The sequence below is a fragment of the Patagioenas fasciata genome, chromosome 1 (genome assembly GCF_037038585.1).
Source record: "Patagioenas fasciata isolate bPatFas1 chromosome 1, bPatFas1.hap1, whole genome shotgun sequence".
In the NCBI taxonomy this organism is placed as follows: Eukaryota; Metazoa; Chordata; class Aves; order Columbiformes; family Columbidae; genus Patagioenas; species Patagioenas fasciata.
In genome coordinates, this window is record NC_092520.1 from 80,711,708 (window position 1) to 80,730,757 (window position 19,050).

The following is a 19,050-nucleotide window of genomic DNA, read 5'->3' on the forward strand; positions in this document are numbered from 1 at the left end:
TGAGTTGGAGCTGCTGGAACCGGCTGTGTCCAAACAGGGCAGCTCTGGTCGCTCATCTCAGGGGCCACCCCTTGACACCTTCACCCAATACAAACAAAATATTTAAATCAAAACTTACTGCTTGGGTACTCCTTTAAAATTTGGCTTCCGTTTTTTTCTGTACCTGCAGTTAATTTCAGACAATAAAATATGTAGCTGAAGTGGTATGGAGAAGCCATTACAGTCGACTTTCTAACTTGAGACAGGAGTGTGCTTTTCTGGAAGTAAATATAATGATCACCCCATTTTATCATGCCATGGTCCACACCGTGATGCAGCCTTAGAGTACACAAACCAGGCTTCCTTGCGGCCTCGCCTCACACACAAGGGAGGTCCCAGAGTATGCCTGGCCCATGCCAACCCCAGGCACAGCTCTGGAGCATGGCTGAGCTGATCTGAGCACCAGTATGCACAAGCATGGGCATGGGCATGGACACAGGTACAGTCATGAACATGGGTATGAGCATGGCTGTCAGCACCACTTGTATTGCCACCTGCTGTGCTGCACATCTCACTAGTGCACTAACTGATGCACTTGCAGAGTAACAAACACACCAGTGTTTGGTCCAGGGTCTGTTATGTGTCTCAGAGTATTGTGACCAGTGTGATATGAGGTCTGCTTGCTGGACTACATGCCATGAGCTTGACTGTATCAATCAAAAACTTAAAGAGACAGAAGACATGTGACCAAAAAAGGATTAAAAAAGGTAGGTTTGACACAGTAATTACTCCTTTGATAGCTCTTTCTAGGTAAGGCAAATTGGTGATGACAATGTAGGGAAATTTGCCTCTCTAGCACTGTTTTCTGAATAAAATTTCCCACAGCTGTCAATCAGGCTTTTACCCTCACACTTAATTAGCACCATTTATTTTAACACTGTCTTTTGTACAATGCTGAAAGGTGAACTGTATTTTAATTCAACCTTGAGAATATTCTGTTGTGTTAAAAGTTCCTATTTTTATGTAGTCTTTATTATTTCTTAACCAAAAGTCTTAGACATATGAGCTTTACTTTCGCAGCCAGGTCGCACAGGTCCATAACCTAAGAAGTACTTTTCAGTTTTTGTTACTTTATAGTTACAAGTGAATGATAATTTCACTTTCATCATAGTCACATGTGTTTCCTTTTCATTCAACTGTGTATCTCTAAGGTCTTGTCTGCTTCATATAACACATATTGTATTTGGATATTTTGTTTTATTAAAACAACAAATGCCTTTTAAAATTATTATTGTGTCTCTCCTGCATTGTCAATAAAGTGCTGTAAGACTGAGTGATGGATTGGACCTCACATAGGTTTGCTAAATCTACAAGTAGTTTTACAAGGAGGCTATGACAATATAGAACCGAGTATTTCAAATACAATTTTCGGGCAAACTACTTTCTTCTCAAAGTTGGAGCTACAAAATACAGTGTGCTAAGACAGGATAGATATACCAGGAACTGGTCACTGAGTCCAAGAATGATTTTTAATTCCTACACATCATGAAGGTTTCAATATTCTCATGGAGAGAGAAAGGGCTTGGATATCCATTGCTATTCCAAGGAATTATTTTATCCAATAATAATCATAGGTACTGCTTGAGACAAAGCCTGTGCCCCATGTGTCATCTCTCAGTGCCCTTATCCTTTGACTGAAGACTTATGCTCCTTAAGAAGCAATAAGAAGCTCTTTAGGAAGCTTTTTCAAGAAGCAATATTATACTCACTGTTCTCCTCTTGCCTTTCCCACATTAAATGAGCCGTGTTTGACAGAAAACCATGAAAAGTGGTGAGGCTTTTGTGTGACAAGTTAGGCCCTCTCAGACTCGTCTGTCACCTACCATGGGGAATGCTCTGAAAAGTAGTGGTCATGTGGGTTCCAGACCTGGTAATGAAACAGAGACTTCCTGACTTATTGAGTTTAGAAAGGGATAGCTTTGGAAAGTGAAAACAGAAAGCAAGCATTTACTCCATTAGGTTTATAATAAATTAATAACCTTTAGTGTGATCTTTTTAGCGCTATTTTAAAATATTTTAGGTTTTCTTAGTTCTTGTATTAATAGCGGGTAATACGGTCCCATAAAACAAGCCAAACCATCACGGTGGTATACGTAGTATCTATTTAACTATATGTATTTATTCTTCTGTTTCTGCCACTTTCTTTCAGAGCCATCCAAATGCATATCATGATATTTTTTATAAGCTTGAAACTCTCTCAGTGTCTGAAATTTCACCATCTTCTTGCTCAGATGAAGACCACATTGACTCACATGAGTGAGGCTGGTGAGCCCAAATCTCCTTTCAGAGACAGAATCTAGCAGTGCCACTTGTATTTCCTGAAGAGCTAATGCCAGGTTCACATCTGGAGCCTGTTCAGCATACTGCAGTTAAGGTACACTTAGAGTTTGAAATGGTGAGGGTCTCACCCACCTACCTGTTGGTGAAGGATATGGAAGGACAGCCATAGGTCAAAAGTAGTCCATAAGTTGCTTCACTTGGCTCTTGCCTTCTCTAAGACAAGAAGAAGAATAGGTGTAGAGCTCCCGCTGCAGGTAGGCTCCATGCTGGGTGCAGCTGGGAAGTATGAGCATTTGCTGACACAAGGACAAGCAAAACAAATAGCCACCGATGAAAAAGCAGAGTGAAGCAGGTTGCTACCACTGTGTGGGGAGGTGGATCACCCACTAAGACAGATGTTTCAAGGTGTGCAAGTAGCCAAGAGGAGCAGCTGTTTGCACTGTGTAGGCAAGTATGTGTCTGGGTTTCTGTGCATGGGGGAAGGATAGGACATCCTTGTAGGAAAGATGGAGAGAAGAGGCACTTGCGATTAAGTGAGGTATGGGCTGCTCTGTTGTCTGCAGAAAGAAGAACTTCCAAAAGCATGCTTGGGTCTAGCTGTAAGCTGGATCACCCTGGACTCTATAACCTATAGGTTACTGTACTCTATAATCTCAATTTCCCAAAATGCTTGAACTCTTCTTTAAATCTCACCTTTACCTCTCTGGCCTCAGCTAGTTTTACACAGCTGCATGGGAGACAGGCTTATGAGACTGAGAATATTTGGTAGAGGCTCAGATTTATCAAATAAACCTGAAACTACTTTTAATTTGTAACTTAAGAAGGCTCTTCTTTCTGGTATTTTGGTAGGAAAAATAGATATATAGAGGGTTGTTCGTGGTTTTTTTTTTTTTTTTTGGTGAGCACTCAGCTGTAATGCTTTATCCAGTGTTTATTGAAACTTTTCATCTCACATACAAACTGGATAATGTGAGGCCTCCTTTTTAAAAAAAAAAATGAAAGAAATGAGTGAGCCTTTGCTAGTGAGAAAACCTATTCAATCAGCTTCTGTGTAGAAGCAGTTTTCAACATTAGCAACTGGATACCACCCATTAGCATGACTTAACACAGCTGTGAAACACTGCCAAACTTTTGTAATACAATTATTATGTGGCAGTATTTTGTAAAATAAACCAAGGCTGCTGCTGCAAGCTTCATTCGTAACAATTCTGGGTTTAAAAGCTGATGAAGAACATCAGGCAATTCTGTGGTACAAGGTAGATCTGGGAAAGCTCAAAGAGTCCTGTGAGAATACATAAAGTGTGTAGTACAAGACCTTATCACATTAAAAGCCTATTGTATTCCTGTGTTGATGCTTGCTTTCCTAGAGAAAAATGCCAAAATATTATTTTCTCTGTAATTAAATAAACATGAATTCCCAACATTTGTATGTCACAAATCAGTTTTCAGAAACTTATTGTAGTGCCTTGCTGACTATTTAGAAAAAAAAACTTCACGAAAGTCAAGAGGAAGATCCACCTTTGTGATCAGCTTTATATCTTGTTGATTTAAATAGGATAACTTTCTAGTACTCTGAGTCAGGAATAAAAAGAAAAGCAACAACAAAAACAAACAAACAAACACCAAACAAACACAAACAAACACAAAACAAAACACAACACAACAACAAACCCAAACCAGAGATGGTGGCTTTTAATTAATGTTTGGGGTTTTTTTCTACAAAAAGCTGGGGGATCGCAGACTGCATGTGTAGACAAATGGTGCAGAAGAAACTTACCTGATTGTGACTTTAGATAAAGACCTGTGAATCTAGCCAGGACCTCATAAAAGATCCTTAAGACTTTTGTAGTGTTAGTCCACAAGATCTTTACAGTACTTCTCACTCCAAAATCTTAGACAAGGACTCGGCTATGCAATGCTAACATTTGAATACATATACTTATTTCCCACGTGCTAATGTAATAACGAAAGGTATGTTGCTACCTCGCCTGTAAGCTCAATTAAGTTTTTATACATTGTAGCCATATTTTGAAAGCTGTTCTCAGAACAGACCACCGCTGCTGAAAATCTGCATCTGTAACAAGCTCAGTGGAGTTTTAACAGCTCTGTTCTCCCTCTCGTTGTTTTCTAGCTCTTTCCTTGTAGAACTTGGTTCTCTCACCAGTCACTTATCTACTAAATACCCCTTGCAAAGACAGGTGAACTAACAAAAAAGTTCTTCCAGTACCTTCTTTTCAATCAAGTCATAACATTTTTTTGCTTTTGCTTTTCTTCTTTTGGTGTTTTTTGTTTGCTTGTGGGTTTTATTTGTTTGTTTGGTTTTGGTTTTTTTTTTGAGAACTACTAAATAATATTGCTATCTGAAGTCTGTATCTTAATTGTGTCCTGGTTTTGGCTGGGATAGAGTTAATTTTCTTTCTAGTAGCTGGTGTGGTGCCAAGTTTTGGATTTAGTATGAGAAGAATATTGATAACACACTGATGTGTTGGTTGTTGCCAGGTAGGTAAGGACTTTTCAGCTTCCCATACTCTTCCAGGAGCACAGGAAGCTGGGAGGGAGCAAAGCCAGGACAGCTAACCCAAGCTGGCCGAAGTCGTGTTCCCTGCCATATAATGTCATGCTCAGTATATAAACTGGAGTTGGCCGGGGGGAAAATACCACTGCTCAGGAACAAACGGTCTACTGGGTTGTAGGCAGTAAGCAATAGCATTGTGCATCACTTGTTTCTATGTTTTTATTATTATTATTATTATTATTATTGCTATTTTCTTTTGCTTTCCTGTTAAACTGTTCTTATCTCAAACAATGAGGTTTTTTTTTTCCTTTCCGATTCTCTCCCTCATTTCACTTGGCGGGTGAGGTCAGCAAGTGGCTGTACAGTCCTAGTTGCTGTCTGGAGTTGAACCACGATATTCTGCAATTTTTATCAGTCATTAGTCTGGTATTTATAGCATTCCTCTTTCAGGCTACTGAAACCTTTCATTTCTTTACTGAGTAGGGTAATGTTTGCACTACCCATATGTATTAAGAGGTAGAGATGTGAGGAAGCAACCACCTCATGTTGAAGCGTCACATCCTATAACTTAGATTTTGCTATTAATTAGTGACACTGGGTTTCTGTCCTCATTATGGGATGAGCAGGGTCACTTCTGGTGATGTTCAGGCTTACAAATTCTTAGCTGACTTAGTTAATTTTAAGGACAAAAGATAGGAACCTCCAGAGATCAAAAACTGGATAGTCTATTTGCTAGGCCCAAGGTGTTTCTGGAGCATTGCTAAAAAATAATGAAGATGGCCGAAAACTTAGGACATTTACACCTAGGTTCTCAGGTTCTAATTCTGGGTAAGGAATACTAAAGCGCTGTGTTTTAGTAGAATTAAAATGACACGCAGAAAAAGGGTGGATTGTCACGGAGGTATACGTACTGTCGCATCACCTTCACATGGTTGTACTTATTTTCCCACTTGAAGTCTGTAATAGTATGAATTCTGTGAAAGTCAATTACTATGTTTTTTTTTTTTTTTCCTGTTTTAACTAGCTTTGTTTTGCATATTTGCATTTTTGTGAAATTTCACTATAATTATTTCCTGTAGTCTGGCAACTTCTCATCATACCAGCCGCACATAATTGCTGGAGGGTCAAACTTGACAGGAAACCTGAGAGTTAATTTTGTCTATAGGGAATCCCAAGTTACCATAGAGATGGTGAGAGTCCTGACCCTTAACATGGTAAAGAAAAACCCCAGGAAAATTGTATGAGCCCAAGGAACTGTGTAGTTCCAACAATACCTAAAAGCTGGAAAGGCCCCATGGGCCAAGGGCATCCAAGTGCATCTTAGAACATGTCAGGAAATACTGATAAAAGGTGTCAAATCACAACCTTTGATGGCCTCAGTTTCTGGGATTGCAATAGTGGAGAAAAATCAGATGGCTTTCAGACACTCAGAGGCTACTCTTCCTTAGCCATAGAGGAAATGTGCTACAACTAAAGCTCAGGAGAAACAAGCTTTAGAAAGTCTTGCTGCAAGCTCTGGGTTTACTGGAATAAACCTCTGAAATTGTGATGTATGGAAGTTTGATTAGAAGATATAGCCATTGTTATTCCTGTTTTAGTTTCTTTTCTTATTACTTTCCAAACTTTTTTCACAAAGCATATTTATGATCCTACAAGATGCCACTGGGTTTGTGTCCATCAAAGTAAAACGATGGCTGTTGTGTTGCATGTGTACCACAGTTCAAGGAAAATCAAAATCGTTATTGAATACTGAGAATTTGGACCCTCAGAACAACATTGTCACAGAATTCTGAGAAAAGACCTCCATGTAGTCTGCATATATTCTGCTGTTTGTGTAGAATTAACATTTAGTTACAGTAAATATATCAGTTTAACTACTTGTTAGTTATAAGGAAAGATAAATTTTACCATGGTTAAATCTATATTTGACATATATTTTCTTTTGAGAAACAATACAGTAAGTGGATCAGCTTACAAACTGCTCTCCAAGGTGACAATGCTTTACCCCAGTAATCTATTTCTCCACATTCATGGGCACAACCTACTTTTAAAAATTCATATAAGTGGTCTACCTTAGGTCTTTGATAGACCATACCATAGACCAAGCTGCATCTTTCATTTTTCTATTTTCTTTCAGGCTGTTTGCTTATCTAAGCGGACTTCTGCACCTGGTTTCTCTCATTTCCCTGTCTAGCATTTCTTAAATGGCAATTTTAATATAGGTTTAATACTTGGGGGCTTCCTAAAATCTAATGATTTACAACTTCCTGTAGACTCAACTTTAGGAACCTTTATTTCAAATGACAAGTGTGGTATAATTATTACATAGGTAACTACAAATAGTTAGTAGAAATCAATAGGCTGAACACTGTTTTCTCATGTAAGTTTGCCATTTCAGAGTACAACATTTGAAATCAATATATTTATTTTGGATTTACTGCCTTTTCCATGGTTAGCCTGATGCAAAGCTCTAGGCTTGAGATTTCTTGGAGTTTATGTGTTGCATTATTTGGCATGCAATGAAAAAATCAGAACAGGTAAATCAGCCCTCTAAACATCTTAAAAAAAAAGCTATCAGTAAGTACTCTATTTGAACAGACTGAGAAACAATGGGATAACTGCAGAAAGAATGTATCTGCAAGTAATTCTTTAATACTCATTTGTAATACAGATTTTGTTTATAGTTAGGACAATTTAAAGAAGAAAATGAAAAGTTATCTATTAAACAAAAGAAATATCAGACTTGATATCTCACCTTTACACAATACATAACAAATTGCGTATGTAAAGGTTTTCATACAGTACTATCAGAAACCAAATTAGGAAAAAATAAGTTCTAGGTCAATATAGCTTTTGTTTGCAGATGATATGATTTAATGGATTAGAAATGTTGTTAAAACAGTTACAGAACAATGATACATTCAATAGCACAAAAATCAGCCTCCTTTAAACGGGAAAGTGCTATGTGATACAGATAAAAAGTCAAAATAATGTATCATCTAAAACTAAAAAGGCCTTGCAGTTGTCAACATTTGAGTAGAAGAGCTCTAAGAAAAGTCTATTTGCTGCAGAAAGTTTTTTGAATCAGTGACCGACCCCCTGGGTTAGTACTGAGCAATATTGCACCAGTGGGTTAGAGAGGATGCCATGGAGCTGTGATTTGTCAACATTCAGAGACTTAATTGAAAATACCATTGATTTCTGTGTTGTGTTTTTGTTGTGTTGCTGTTGTTGTGGTGTTTTGTTTGGATTTTTTTCCCTCAGCTGCCAAATGTGTTAATTCTGGTTCCCTGGATAATTTCAAATAGCTAGCTATATTGAAGGTTATATAGAGTACATGATGTGACTCATTTTATCCTGAAACCATGCCTTTTTTTCTGCCTTGTTTTCAAAATTGTTATTGAGGAGTTAGATCAAGTTAGACAAACTGATTTTCTTGTTCTGTTAAGAAACTTTTTCTTACCCTAATGTAAATCAATTATTTTGTAAAGCTATATTTTTTTGTTTAATAAAACATATGATTTGGAAAACCTTAGCATTCTCATGACTTTGAATAGGAATTTGAAATTATATCTATAGGGTGGTGCTTGTCAGAGATCTGCCTTTTATCTTCCCTGTAAAAACCTACTTAAATTTGTTACACCTTTTGGAAATCACTGTTTGCACATGGTCAGTAGTGATGTGCTCAATTTATTAATAGTTATATATTCTCAAAGGAATATATATAACTGCACTGGCAATGCTCCAACCAGGGCTAAGAATGGTTTTCACTGCAGTTGTCTTCTAAGATGCTTAAGGCCGTGCCTGATCCCACAGCTGCACTGAAAACTGAGTGTGTGTTGTTCTAGTGCTCTCAGTGACATTCTACAAAGGACTCAAGGGGGATGTAGTTAGAAATACAGGGGAGATAAAGTCCAACAGTCATATGAGAGGAAGAATCTCAAGGTAAAGCATGGAGGGACAGAGACTGGAAGGACAGCCTTTAGTGGAAAGGACTGGGCTTTTTAGGGTGCCATGGGAGAAGAGCATGGGCCTGTAAGGCAGCGGTGGTGGGACAAGAAGCCAGAGTGAGGATGACAGTGATAAAGGTCTTGAAGGAAAAGTCTAGGACTGGAGGCTACAAAGTGTGTACAGAAAGGGAGAGCAAGAGAGAAGCTGAATGAGGAAGCAGAGATGAAAACTGCATATGACTTATGAAACAAGCTTATTGTCTGACCTCGACGTCACACACTGAATCAGTTCCTGCAGTTTTAATGAAGTCTAGACTGGAGGGGGAAGCCATAAACACCAGCTCTAATGTTAGCTTCTTTGTTTCTGAGCCTGGTACTCTAATCCCATCGGGATATCTGCCACATCACTTTGGCAGTTCTGCCTTTCTTCCTCCTGGATTTCCCCTCAGAGGTTAACCTTCCTCTTTCCTGGTCTTGAATGATTCATCCTCCTCAGGAATTTTTCTCCTTTGCATCCATAAATGTCCCAGCGGACCTGGCTCCAAGACAGATGTTTATTTCTTGTCACAATCTTTACACTCATTATCTGTGAAGACACTGCAAACACTTGCACAGGTAACTCTTGAACATCCGCTCACCTCTTGACAGCCTTATATTCAAAGCTATCTATTTTGCTGTTGACCATAGAACTCAAGTGCACAAAAAACTCAACGACTATTGGAAAGGGACCACTAATAAATGCACCCAAATTCTTCTTAAAGACAACAATAAAAAATGTTAAAGTCAGATAGAGCCACTATAGTTGCTTAGTTAGACAGTCTACTTAAAGCAGCTTCCAGAACCACAGCATGCAACTGATTCCTGCTGACCATAAATTCTGACTCAGTTAGCATATCCCCTTTAGAAAGACAGCCAGATGAACAAGCCAATGGCTGTTTGTTGTTATTTCTCTCTCTGGTTTTTTGTGTGTTTGTTTTTGGGTTCTGTTGTCATTGTTTAATTTATTTATTTTTGTTTGACTAATGGAAAATACATGGAGAAAAAGACAAAAATTCTAGACAGGCTATGGCTGGTTAGGCAAATAATAAGATACAGAAATGGGAATCCCATTACTCCCTTTTAAGCATGACTTTGAGCAAGCACACTGATTTCCCTATGCCTGCTTTCCTCCAGCAGTTTTGTTCTGTCCTTCTTTATTTAGCTTCTGTCCTTCATTTAGAGTGTGTGTTTGGAGACATTTGTAAGAAGATACCTTGCATATGACTGAAACAAAGCCCACTCCCAGCCTGTGGTGCCAGCTTCTCTCTGCTTGTATTGCCTGGGATCTGAGAAAGCTTTTAGCAGCAGACTTTGAAAACATTTCCACCAACTACATGGAAGTGAATACAAAATCACTTCTGATAAGCTTGCAGAAGAGATGGGGAGTGACAGTATGGGAAAAAAAAAAAAAGAGATGATTGCAGGAGCTGCTCTTCTTGGCAAATGGGTACCCTTCAATCACAATGTGTTTCATTCTCTCTCACCAAATGCCAGATAAGAGATTAAGAAATAAGCTATACAAGTTAAGCCTAGAGAATGGAATAGTTTGTCTTGGAAAGTAGTGACTCTGAAAGGAAACTAAGGGTCACAGCAGATATATGACTCCAAAAGACTTCATGTGCTGCTGTGGGAAAAGGGTTAATGCCATCCATGGGTACATAAACACAGGAGTAGAGGGAGGTGAGCTTACCTCTGTGTGATTGTTATTGCAATATGCTGTGCTGTTCTGGTCTCCATATTTTTAAAGCATGTTGGTAAGAGTGCTAAAAAGAGTCATAAAAATGATTTAATGGCTGGAGACTTAACGACTTAGAGTGAGAAATTTAAAGCACTCATTTTGTTAAGCTTATAAAAAGGAAGATTGAAAGGTGATTTGTTAATGGTTTATAACCACATGCATAGGGGAAAAAGCAAGCAACAAACAAACAAAACACCAAGGAACAAAGGATTATTTCATCTACTGGAGGAAAAAAGAAATATAGAAAGAATTTATGACTAAAACAGAAACAGAAAATTGAAAACATGGTACATATTTTTAGTTGGAAAGGTAAAAATAAATTAAAATTCACAGGGAAAAAAGGTGGACCCTCCATCTCTTGCTGCCTTTGGATCAAGACAGGAGTCCCCTTCAGAAGTTGGCTGTAACTGAAGAAAATACTTTTATGTTAATGCAAGGGGAAAATGAAAAAAAAAAAAAATATATATATATATACACGGTCCCCATCAACTTCTGATATCAATTTATTTTTTTTTTTAAATCAGCCTGACATGGGCAACAGACTGCCATATTATAATATTTGGTAGCTTGCTTGAGCTTCAGAATCATAGGTCTCCAGTGAGTGGGACAATGCAGAGTGTATAGAGTTGACATCCAAATCAACTGGCTAGAGATGTGCACTTAGCTCTGCAGAAAAAAGTGGATAAGGCAATGATTTGTACAGATAGGCTGAGAACTACTAGGCAAAGATAATGGACATGGACTAGATATTAGGAGAAGTTTGCCATCACATTTGTTGGACTTGACAGAAGACATAGAGCAAACATCATCTCCTTTCCCAGCCTTTATTTTGAAGGAATTTGACACAGCTGTCTAAAAGGTAAAGAGCCTTTTTTGGTATTTAGACCATATTCAGGCTGAGCAGTCCCTTCTGGAATTCAAGAAACGAAAGAACACTGAGCTAAAATGTCAGGGAAAAAAAATTCAATAGAAAACTCCTTAATCTTTTAAAATAATTCCAGGGTTTATAGTCAGAGTGTGAGTTTTATTTGTTTGTTTGTTTATTTTCACCTTTCCTTTTTTGCTTCCTTTCTCCCCTACCTTTCTGGGTGTTTCTGTATGTCCCACACAAGGAAGCCAAGCTGGAATACCTCTCTGACAGGGGTGTGCTCTTATTACGGCTCCTGTCCCTCAAGCTGCCAGCACTGACTGATTACACCTTACTGTTGAGACAGAAGATGCTGGTCCTTGTTATTCTCCTTCATAATGAATTGCTGATTTGGTTAATTTTACTCCCTCCTCCCTGTTTGTGAGTTATTTATGATTCTCATAAATATACTTGCAGAATAATTCCTATTAACAGTTCTGGTCTGCATCTCATTTCAGAGCACTTCACTGCAAGTCTTCAATGTGTGACATTTGAGCTGTGTTATCTAGTTTAAAGTAAGAATTTCTGGTATCCTCTTCCATCAGATTCCTGAATTCCTGGGATTCACTTTTCTTAACAGCTAAGGATAGTCTATCAAAGAAAAGCAAGACTCCTTCTCCTGTCACATACACTGTGTGATCTCTGACAATTATCATCACCTTTCCTCACCCTAGGTGTAAACTGGAGACAACACTTTCCTACTCACCTTTCAAGCATGTATTTTTGTAATAAAGGAATGTCCTGTTTATAAGCAGTATAGTAAATGGAGCTTTTTCCTGTCTGGAAAATGATACTTCCTGTCTGGAAAATTATACCACCAGCTTTTTTTTTTTTTTTTTTTTTTCCCTCTTCTCCTGACTTTCTCTATTTTCCTGATGTTTCTTTGCATGTTCAGGTCCTTTCTTACCTGGCACTAGTGGAGATGCTGCCTCCTTGCCCATTTCTTCCCTGGAGCTGTGCTTGCAGGTATACTACTTCAGTAACAAGTAGGGATGGAATCTAAACAAATGACTGGAAATCTTGTCTGTAACATATTCCTCCAACAACAAAAAAAAATGGCTCAGTGGTTTCTGAAGTGGGGCCAGATTCTACTATGTGAGGGGCTCTGTCTAGTGTCCTTGTAGTGGCCACAGTGGCACTAGTCATGTAGCACTGATACTTAGGGAAGCTGTGCGCCTAAGGAAATTGAGTTGTAATAGCTCCTCTGATTAACCTGGTAAATAGAAAAACATCATATTTCTTTGCTGCTCTTCAGCCTTTTGGCCTAGAAAAAATGCACAGCAAAATAATTTATTCTCATAGGTTTGTCCTTCAGATTCATCACAGTAATCATATGGTCTATTCTTGCCATAATTTATTCTTTGTAAGTACAAGTTGTACTTGATGGTTTCTTTCTTACAGTTCTTGTTTTTCTTCTTAAACATCACCTGCTAACAATGCCACTGGGAGGGAAGACAAATGTGTCAGACTCAAGGTGATACATATGATAGAGATGGAAAAGAACAAAAAAATTTATTGCTTATTCATTGGTGCTAAACATCCAGGTAATAAGCACAAAGAACTGGAAATTCTCCTCATAGAGAGGTAATCTGGTCTAATTTGCTATGCTGAAAGCCAGTGAGAAGGGCTGTAAGGTCAGAGTGTGAAAGAAAAAAAAATCACTAGCTACAAGTTTTTCAGGAAGGACAAGGCAGAGAGAATGATATTTGCTAATAACCACTGTTATCTCTCATTCGGAACTGGAGAGTCATGAACATATGTAAATCAGGCACAGTCTAGCAAGGTGAGGTGTGGCTGTTTTTTACAGATCCAAACTAAACTAGCAAAGAGGATGAGCTACACATACAGCAGATGTCTGAATAGAAGTAAATGATCTTAGAAATGAAACTGTAGTGAGGTGAGCATGAATAGCTACTTCAGCTATAAACATTTAAGATAACTTCCTTACATAAAACTGCTGCATTAAGATTAACTAGCTTCCTGGTCATTGTGACAATGGACAAAGGTGAATTGATCCTTAAACTGGAGTTAGGGTAGTTGCCTAAACCCTGACCAGTCATAGCCTGGTAATATTCAATAAACATGAACAGAGGTTTATTTGTAGACTTTCATATTTAAATTTGACAACTGAGTTGTCCAAGTCTTGAGAATTTTATATGTAAGGACTGGAAGGAAAAAGGAAAAGAAGAAAACCTCAACAATTGAAAGTAGTGAATACATTTAAGATGTTTGCCAGTAGTCAGCCAGCTGTAGCTCAAAGCACATTGTAGTTAAATGAAATGCCTTGAAAACTCACGGCAGTTAAATAAGAAGATGGGAGCAAACTTGTACAACAGCAAACTTGTCATCTGACACAACTGATATACAGTTGCTCGAATTATCATGTGGTCCCCTTTACGATAGTGACCATTAGAAATATGTGACAGGATATCACCTTTGAAACTCTCATCCAGATATGTGGGTTCAGGATATACAGCCATTTCATTCAGTTAAATGAACACTCATGTAAAGGCTGTACACCAGGCCTTTAGAAATGGATTTCATAACCATGATCCTTGTGCTTTTTAATCACTGACACTGCAGACACAGCATTGCAAAGACTTCTCACAAAGCAGATTTTAGTTTTAGGAGTTTCTGTGCAAAGATATGGACCTACCTTTAGGGATACTGGTAGTCAAATGACAATTTAACCATTTGTCATTCTTCTTATATTTATTAAAAGCAGTATTTGCAGTAAGAGATAATAGTAAGTAATAAGGATCTCCTTATTAAAGTGATGTAGTTTCCATTGTTTTCATACCAACTTTTAACTTGCTTTCTCATAACGCAGATAATAATTTACATATTATTATATTAATACATTATGTGTATTATATTCTTATTGCCATCCTCTCTGGAGGTTCCGTGTATTAATAAATATTTTTAAACATAGCAGATATCACTGAGCTCTTTCCAGTGAAGAGAAAAGCTACTTAAATGAATAATCCTTCAGAATGTATAGTTTGAACAAAATCAGTAGAGACACGAGATTTCAGCTGCTAAAATACCCTAGACCTACTACAAATGCTCTGAACTGTCTTCTGGAGGATTCTCTCATTTGTAATCTCTGTCTCTCTGTGGAGTACAAGAGGCAGCCTAGTCAAACTGACCTAAAACTAAATGTCTGAAAGGTGTTTTTGCTAAGTGTGAGTTCTATTTGTCTTAGTGTTCACATAATCAACAAATATTCAAGATCTCTTTTATCATTATTGTCCAATACATATCTCTAGAATTTATTTACTTCACTCTGTTCAATCCTTCTCTGAAATTAGAAATATCAATTGCCTTGTTGATTTCTGATTTGATTGTTACTGTAGCCTCTGAGTACTTCCTAAACCATACCATAAAACCTCTTTACAGCTGGAAAAAAAATCAGCATTCAGAGATTAATATTAAAAATATTCCCTGATTTTAGAATCCCCAAACTGTGCTTTATTCTTTGGATGGTGTTGTATTATCTACAACATCAGTTACACCATGCACAGATATGCCTGAGTCTTCTCACTATCATCAGTGGTGCTTAAGTATCTCTGCTCTGTCACCTCCCACAATTAATCATCTCTCCTTGTCAGATTTAGGTCAGTTTAATGCTACTGAGAAATAGTTACACTCTTACACTTCTCAGAAAATGAAGTCATATGCAAATGAATGGGAATCAGATTGCAGTGAAACTCTTCAGACAAAATTTATTAGTCTCTGGCACATCAATCAATGGCTGTGCATAAAAGATACGTATCAGACTGATCCTGCATCTTTCATAAAGCATAAAATTTACAGTACCTATAATATCCTTATGCATAAACTTAAATGTGAATTGCCAATGTTTGCAATTATCTAGAAAATGGCCTGCTCTTATAATTATTAAAGCAAATGTATAAACCCTGGATGACAGAAAACACAATTTTACTGCTATTAAGAGACAATTTAATGTATGAAACCACATTAGTATGCTCAAAAGATGGCTTTCAATCATTCACATTAACATTACAAACCTGTTCTATGGAACTTCAGAAAGAAGATAGGTGATTTTTCAGAGATAAACTTTTATGAGCACATTACTTGCACATTGCAAGTAGAACAGAACAGTTATATGCTGTCCTGAGAAAACATCAACCGCACAAACCTCCCCCATATACTAAGGAGTGAAATTACTTACATAAATCTGATACAAAAATTTTGTTTGGGATTACACTAAAATTCCCGATCTCATTATTTAATATTAATTAAATGTGTCTCTTCCACTTCAGGGGATGGGAGACATGGAGGAGAGGGAGGTGAAGGAAGTCTGTTCATGGGGCCCTTCACATATTCTGACATAATGTGAGAGGAATTAGACTCACGGCTTTCTCTCCCTGGGCAAGCTCAAAGCAGTGACCAGGCTGGTATCCTAATGTTCAAACCACTGGACACCTGGAGGAGAGAGCACAGATACATTGAGTACAGACCTGTTTGAAAATGTCTGGGTCTATATGCCCAAAGTTTCCTCTGTAGACCTGGTCTTTCTTCTGATATCTCTCCAACAGCAGCAGATACCTCCCCCAGTTTTTCTCAAGAAGACCTGTTCCTCTCTTTGAGAAGTTTAGAAAACTTCCCTGACTTATTGTCTTTTTCCATTTATTCTCCTGCCATATAGCTCCATGACATTCTAGACTGTTCCAGTTGGTACGATAGGCCCAGTATTTGACACAACTCTAAGGCTGATGTCTGCTCTTTGGAGATGTACTTCCAAATCCAGAAATTATAGCAGTAGGAAAACTTACGGATCCTAAATTTTGAGGATTACCTGGCTATTGCATATTTTTATGAGAATTTTACTTCTGTAGAAGTGTCACATTTTCTTGGCACAAAATAACATGCATCACAGTCATAGGAAGGCATCCAAAATGTAAAGGTGGAAAAACAGAGACCTTCTATAATTTAAACATATTTTATAGTGTCTTTTGTATAAATTGTTTGCCTTTTTCATTATGGATTATTTAATGTGTGCCAAAAGTCGAGAGCCAGTTGTGCTGTATCTACATTTCTGACTACCTACTAAATATGAAATCCAGTTTAATTTATGAGAGGACAGGTAAGTGCAAGACCTTGATATAGAAGAGACATGAATAACCAAGGTCAAAAACCATAATAGACTTCTGTGTTTAGAGCTTAAATAGTAACTCATAATCAGTGGAGGTGGGAGAGAAAATGGAGGTCAAACAATGGTAGAAAGATTGAAGCAGCAATTGCAGATGTTATTCAAACTGACAAAGTAAATATTATTTCAGTGAATGGTACACGTTTTTTTTTTTTTAGCTCACATTTGTGATATGCAATAAAACATTACCAGCCTGGACTGGAACTGCTTATCTGTTAAGAAAAGTGCTAAGAAAGATGTGCATATGGGACTCATGCATAAACAGACTGGGAGGGAAATCTAATTATTGTAGACAAGCATGTATGGATATATGGATTGGAAAATAACATCTAAGCTCACTTTTCATTGTTGCATAAACATGGCTGAATTTCAGCTTTCATTTTCTACTCTAATTGTCATCTGTATCTCCACCCATGAAAAAATTTAAATTATTTCCGAATAATTAAAACCAACCTCTGTCTTTCAGTGCTAGAGGCTTCCACAGTTTCATACTCTCTGAGCTTTGATTAATAAGTCTTTAGTTGAAAGAAATTTTTATTAGGAGGGGACTCCAGGGACTATCTTCCTCTGAAATTTTTTAGTGATGTAAGATGGTACAGTTTGGAATTCAATTATGTTATGAAAGAAGAGATGCATTTCTTAGCAAAGAAAAAGGAATTGAGAGTACTTGTTAGAATTCTTCATAATTTGTTTTCTTGAACAATACATTAAATAAAGAGACTTGAATCTGTAGGAAGCCATTCTCAATTCGGAACTAGTGTCCATGTCAAGATAGGTGCTTGTGACCGATGGCACAAGGCAAGATCTCAGGAGAAAGACAAAGCCTCAGGGTGAAGTCTAAGTGAAACAGGCAATGAAAGGAGCAAGGTGGAGCAACATAAAGCAAAATCTATCTTCAGTCAGAAAAAAATATGGAAAGATAATGGATTTCTGAAGTGTTGGTTGACTTGCAGACAGATATACACAAGTACGAAGTGGTGCAAGAAAGAAAATAGACACCAAGACATTGTCTCTTGAATGCAGAATTTATTTGTAAACCCATTAACTGTTGCTCAAAGCAGGGCAATATGAACAAAATTAACAATATGAATAAAATGCATCATATGAACAAAACCAGACCTAGTATACACACTTGGCCACATTCCATAGGGACTGACAATATTGGAGGATCAGTTAAAATAATTTCAAAATTACAACTTCAGTGGAGAGTAGAAAATAAGGTAATAAGGCTCACTAACCGTCTGTTTGTCATCCTATTGTATGGCTGATAATCCCCTATAGAATTCACTTAATAAAGAATTTGTAAAGTGAGATTGGTCATTTATGATTAAATAGTATGAGAGAAAGTTCTACAATTTATGTAATGTCAGAAATTACTGCCTTTTATTGGTATATTGTCTTGTACCTTCTGGTTGAGATCCAGCACAAACATCAACTCCAAATGCATAAATTTTATGTGACAAGTTCCAAGAACAGAAAGAAAAGCTGTGTTACCTTATGAATGGCAGTCTAGTCTCATCAAATTCTTGGTCACATTATGCAGAAAAAAATCCAACACATTACAGACCTGAATTATAAAACAAATAATCTCTTTAATGTGCAAGTCCATCTACATGAACCAAAGGATCTCTTAATGAGAGATCAGAATAAGTAAATCAATCAAACAAATATTAAATGAGAAGGATGCAAGTTATTTTGCCTGCCCTCAGTACTTCAAGCAGCAGATGCAAATCATATATGATCATCGTGCAAGACTGATATAAGTGGATTCAGCACTCTTTTTTATGTATCCAACATGCTAGGAAGCTAAGCTAAAAATCTGCCCAAAATGTATTAAAATTAGTAAAATAATATCCTTCTTTGAACTTAAAATATGGAGTGCATTATGGACCAGTGTGACTTCTGGGATCACTGTACTGGTGATATTTTTCTAAATAAAGAAAAACAGAGAATACTAAAACTTGGGCAAAAAGGAACCCCCTTTAGACAAACACAGAGAACTATGATCCAACAAGTTATCACAAGAGAGCTGACATAAAAATGAACTGAAACATTTAGGGATTACTGGATCATCAGCTCTCAAAATTGTCCTAGAGCTTATGAAACATAGCTTGTATAATCAGTGAATATATGCTGATTAGCAGTGGATTCATGTGTACAGAAATGTGCAGGCTACCAATTGTACCAATCAAAAATTAATTGTAAGACATACAGAAGTGTGCAAAATTATTTTAATGATGACTTATATGGAGAAGTGAATTATGATGGTGTTTGAAATCCACTTGTAGTTTCTTCTGACTGCTCTCCAACTTAACCAAAACATCTCCAGTATATGTGCCAAAAGAAAACTCTTGTTTTATTTCTGACTAGCATATTTAAACAATAATTTTATCTTCTAAACTGCGT